Below are 6,000 nucleotides of genomic sequence, written 5' to 3'. Positions count from 1 at the left end.
TTTCATACAATGATTGTTAAAAGACAATGAAGATGTCATACTCTATCTAGGTTAGCGACTCCAACTCGAACGCAAACCACGGAAACCCCACTCAATAAATGTAGTCTGTATTCATGTGCAGGGGGGGGGGGGGGTAAACGCGTGTCCGTTAGATCATTTGGGCTGTCATTGAGTCAATTAGATTGAATTTCCCGCTTGTACATGACAAGGAGTAGGGTTGCCTCGCCAACGTTGTGGGTTGCCTTCGGGTCCTCCTGTTTACCCCCTACCCCACAGCTGAGCAAATTGGACCATATATTAGTCTCTCAGCGTGCAAGATATTACACAGAAAAAGGAAAAAATGTTTATTAAAGTGTCACACGATATACATTTACATAATGTTATTCAATTAAAACCTCGGCCACGTAGATCTCGATGCCCTAAGCTCCAGGCCCCGAGTTCACAAAACATCTTCAGACTTAAGTTATATTAAGAATTTACTCAAACTTCTTCGCCTAATTTTAACTAAGATATAGCTCTTTATAAAACGTTTGTTATTTTAATGTATCGAAGACAACAACAAGAAACTATGTGCAAAGTTTTGTGTTTCTGGAACAAAGATATTTCTCATAAATAGTGATTGAAAGTTGAGTAAATTCTTAAGTTAAGTCTGAGAAAGCTTGTGTAATATTTTGCAGGTTCAAAGGTTTTCTTAAAGTTAAGTAAAAATACTTAATTTTTCCACTTAACCAAGTGTCTTATTCGAATTATCGAATAGTGGTAGTATAGTGATGGATATTGTAAACTTTATTATAACGAATAGATAATAACATATTAGCAATAAGCAGGGCTATTGGCTTTAAAGTTAAACTGAACAAATCATTCGGTGGTGTTTATCAATCTATCATTTGAGAAATTCATAGAAATTGTGTCAGTTCCTATAAATCCCAAAGGCCTGGCCATTACGCTACATTGTAAATCATTGGTGGCACACTTCGGTCAGCAGTCATCATCATCTATACTCAGCCAAATTAAAAACTTGACACTGATGAATTTCAACAAATTTTTTTTCTTTGAATAATAAGTAGTAAGAAGCCTTTAATTTCATAAAATTGTAAAGTCACGTGGATCACGTGACTTTTGAGCATATAAAGATGAAAAACCTGAAAAACACGTGCAAACACAAACTCGTGAGGTCAATCGATGCAAGTTTGCTTAAAGTGAACACGCACACGTAACTTGAACTGGAAAAACAAATCAAAATTGTTATCTTTGTTAGAAAATGCCGCGCCTTTCAAATGTAGAACGTGTACGTGCTATAGGTAGGCTCTATGCTGGTCAGTCTGTGGTCACTGTTGCAAGAGCCTTTAATTGTTCACGCCAGACAATAATTAATCTTAGAATGAGAGTGCTTCAAACTGGAACTATTGCCGACCGCCCAAGGGCGGGAGCGCCACGTGTGACGTCACTCCAGGAAGATCAAGCATAGAAATATAGTCTATATTTCTATGAGATCAAGCAATACGATTACGTCATCTTAGATTAGAAACAGATTTGTAACTGCAACCTCCACATGTAGAGAGATGTTTGGTGGAAGGGTAACTGCACAAACTGTTCGAAATCGCTTGCAGGCTGCTGGTCTTCGAGCTCGGAGGCCCTATAATGGATCAATATTGACACCTCTTCATCGCCGTAACCGACGTATGTGGGCCACAAGACACATACGATTTACACAAAGACAGTGGAATTCGGTTGTCTTTATATAGTGACGAATCTCGATTCACTTTGAGATTTGCCGATGGCAGGATCCGAGTGTACCGCAGACGAGGTGAACGTTACGCTCAAGTATGCGTCAGAGAAGTTGACCGATTTGGTGGCGGCAGCCTCATGGTTTGGGGTTCTTTTTGTGCACATGGACGTTCTCCTCTTGTTGTTGTCCAAGGGAACTTAAATGCTGTCCAGAACAGGGATCATACAATGGCTCGACCCAATACAGCAATTGCTACCCAGAATCTTTGAAGAAATGCCGGTGTCCAAGTCCTGGATTGGCCGTCGCTTAGCCCCGACCTTAATCCTATTTAACACATCTGGGACGAACTGGGTCGACGTGTTCGTCAGCAAGTGAATCCACCACTGACATTGCAGGACCTTCAACATGCTCTTGCTGAGCAGTGGCGACGTCTTCCTCGGGTAGTGTTTACTAATGTTCTGAGATCCATGAGAAGACGTTGTGTGGCAGTACGAGACGCCAGAGGAGGCCACAACCGTTACTAAACACTTTATTCCGATTGTTCTCCAAGTCTGAGAATTTCATTTTGGGGGTTACTGTGACATCACGAACGTTATCAATGTCAAGGCCTTTCGGCGAGGCGTATTCTTGCTTTCTGTTGATGTCAAGGTCGTCTGTGCACAACATAACACTAAAATAGTTGCCTTAAACCAAATATTAAAAATCTAGTCCCAAAAATCCCGAGTGTTAAGTTTTTAATTTGGCTGAGTAATATTTGCAAATTTATAAAACGAAGACAAGAACATGTAACAATCAAAACTTCAAATATGTATCTGGGAATGAATTGTAAAAAATAAACCACGCTTTGCTTCTGGCGGCCGTATTAATATTTTCTGAAATTTACAATGGAATGTCATCGCAATGTCAAATTTACTATATGATAGTCGTGGCAAACAGGATTGATTAAGCAATACGATAGATGATCGGGGAAAAAAACCCTTGAACATTTCGGTGGTAGTAAACTTATACACTATTATGGCTCTACAAAATCAAAGCTTATGATGAAAAAAAAAACGTTTGATGCCAGCTACGCTCAGCGACATAGTCTTTGTTTAAATCTCAATTCCCTAACTTTCAAAATCGCCATTACAGGCCAACTACTACATTGTGTACTCCGGTTAAAGGAAGTCATTATAATCTCACTTAACTTTAAGGTATCTCCCATAGGTCACTTAAAGTTAAGTAGATTTTTCTCACTTAAACTGGCCTTTGAATATCACTAAAAGACTAAACACTTATAAGTTAAGGCAGCTTAACTTTTAGGGAAAATTCGGTACTTAACTCTGCTTTGAATACCACTTACCCATAACTTACAGAAATTTGCATATATTTAAGTGAAATCTAGTAGATAAGTAACTATCTTAGACTTAAGATATCCTTTGAATACGGACCCTGATCTGTTAAGCCGGTAAAATCTGACAATGTTTGATTTGAATTTTTCAGATGATGTTATTCATTTGGAGGGAAAGGATATTCACATGTTATAAAGATTCATTACTCAAAGGGTATCAACAGCATCTCCGAGAATATCACCAACACCACCTAAAGTGTCATCAACACCATCAACAACACCGGATATGATATCACCGACTCCATCAAGTATTCCACAGACCAAACCACCTCCACCGCCTAAAAGACCACCCGGAGCCTTATTGGTCGTTGACGTAGTAGTGGTTGCAGGAGTGGTTGTTGGGTTTCTGCTGGCTGTACTCATATCTCCGTTTAACTGATAACTTTACTAGAACAAAAACACACATATATGGAAATTGTTAATTACAACAGTCTGTTAATTACAATACATATAGTCATAAGGTATGTCAGTGAGTCAAGTGGCATGATTTCGTCCACAAGCTGGGCAAGGTATAGAGTCCCCTGTCTTCTGCCACCTCCCTCCATCTCACTGTCTCTCTCTCTCTCTCTCTCTCTCTCTCTCTCTCTCGTACATGCTGTATATTAATTGCATATACAAGCAGGTGTTTATGGATGCTTGAGTTTATTTAACTATATAACTATAATTAATTTGTGGAATCTATTCTAGACAACTTCATTGATTATAACAGTCATTTATATAATCCAATCAGGATTGTTGATTAATGATAAAAATATACTAGCGGCTACCATATTTATTACAGGAAACCTGTTGATAGCAGATACATGTATAGTCTCTTAACAACCCCAACTTATCACGGGATTAACATATGAGAAAAAGTTGGGATCATGAACCAAAATTCGGTATAAATGAAAACCATTAGATTGTTGGTGATTCATTGAAGTAGGCGTCTATTCCATGTACGACTTGCGTTTTTTGGAGCCTGGGATACATTAGTTAGTCAAAAAGAAAGCCATTATCAAGCCGTGGGGATTTTTTATTAGTGAGTGTGTTTCGATCGTTTTAGGTAAGTAAAATGTGCTCTACTTCTTAGTATAGAATACTATTCTAAAAGATTTTTAATGCTAGTTTATTTTTAGGATTTTCGCGTCTCCTTTTCACACGCGATAAAGATCAATTTCAAATTATTTTTAAAAAAATAAGACTGAATATTCATGTTGGGAGTTTAAATTAGATTAATTATTCATTATCTTCAGCAGTATCATTCAATGAGCGGCTGTCGTGAGATTGTAATATCATGTACTCATAAAAGCCGGGCATTTTTTTTAATATAGTGACTAATGGGACGGCAACCAATGCTTTATGAATGAATAAAAAAGCTGTGAGACAATGCCGGTGATGATGGGGTAACACCGATGATGTTGTCAAGTGAACATTACGCGCCTTTATTAACATTTTAGAAAGTATCTAGCATACATGTAATGATGCATTATGTACGAAATTAGATAAAGATCTGGCTGTTCTTGCTATAATAGTTCAAAAATAGATAATGCAAAATAAATATTTTGAAAATTTCATTCAAATTACTTTGTTCTGAGTGAAGTTATGGGTGTTGGAAGATGTAGCTTAGCTTCAATATTATCGTAGCAACGGTACTGGACAAGCTAGTCTTAGTCTCGACTATCCAATTTAACGTTAATTTTTTAAATCTAGCGGGCGTTCTTTACATCTCAAATATAATGAATACCAATTCATAGTGTTTTTTTGTGCCCGTCTTCGTTAGACCAGTTTAGGAGCAGAACAGTAGGACGTTAAACCCCATTTCATTTCATTTCCGTGATTCTTTGTTGAATTTTATGTCCAATATTTTCCAAACAAACGCCACGTGTAAAAGAAATATAAAGCTTGCCAAACAGTTTAAGTTTTGTCTCTAAATATAGTCCTTCGGATGAGACGAAAAACCGAGGTCCCGTGTATATATTGGAATGCACGTGAAAGATCCCCTGGCAGTTGGAATTCGATATAAGAGTAGGCGATAGTGCCGCTGCCCGGGAAAAATTTCCCTCATAGCACACTGTATGGTGTATGCCCGTCTTCATTAGCCTACTATAGGGGCAGAACAGTAGGACGTTAAACCCCATTTCATTTCATTTCATTTGTTTCTAAATAATTCTTGGTTTTACATAGTACACAATTCTATTCGACACAATTACTGTTCAGTACCGAGCGATGTTTCGACTAGGCTTCTCTAGTCGTTATCATGCAATGATGAGACTGTTTATTATTGCTGAGCGACGTTTCAATCTGGATCCTTTTAGAGTCGTTATCAAGCAAACGATATAATACAATTGTAATGACCAATTCTATGGAAATGAAATGAAATAGGGTTTAACGTCCTACTGTTCTGTTCCGACTTGGCTAATGAAGATGGGCATACGACATACAGTGTGTATGAGAGAAATTTTTGCCCGGACCTCACGGCGCTACGGCCTTCTCTTATATCGAATTCCAACTATCAGGGGATCTCGATTTTTCGTCCCATCCGAACGACTAGATATCCGTCCTTGTCAGGCCCTCCACCCTGCACCACTGACAAGGGGCACCACGCTGGACAATCCCGTTGAAATTTTTCGGCCAACACCGGAAGCGAACCGGCAACCTCCAGGCTAACGAGCTACCGTGGTTCTATCAATTCTATGGAAGACAATTACTGTTTATTACGGGTCGCTGTTTCGGCTAGGCTTCATTATCCAGCAAATATATATGAAAACACACAGGACACAATTCTATGAAACACAATTACTGCTTTTTTTTACTGAATCACGTTCCAGTTGGTCTTTATCACACAAATAACACAATTATAAACCACTAATCGCAATTTACCCCCGCTTGCACTCAGGTT

General features: G+C 38.5%; 1 protein-coding gene across 1 annotated transcript in view; it reads left to right on the top strand.

Annotated features, from left to right (window-relative positions):
- The first annotated feature begins 3,920 nt into the window (after nucleotides 1-3,920).
- Nucleotides 3,921-6,000, top strand: part of LOC126811406 (amiloride-sensitive sodium channel subunit gamma) — a 29,724-nt gene continuing 27,644 nt past the window's right edge. Inside the window, exon 1 of the mRNA XM_050536996.2 lies at nucleotides 3,921-4,164. The gene's annotated coding sequence lies outside the window, so the exon portion shown is untranslated. The remainder of the gene's footprint in view (nucleotides 4,165-6,000) is intronic.

This window comes from Patella vulgata, chromosome 2 (assembly GCF_932274485.2).
Source record: "Patella vulgata chromosome 2, xgPatVulg1.2, whole genome shotgun sequence".
NCBI lineage: Eukaryota > Metazoa > Mollusca > Gastropoda > Patellidae > Patella > Patella vulgata.
Note: the sequence above shows the minus strand (reverse complement) of the source record. Positions and strands in the feature narration are given on the sequence as shown.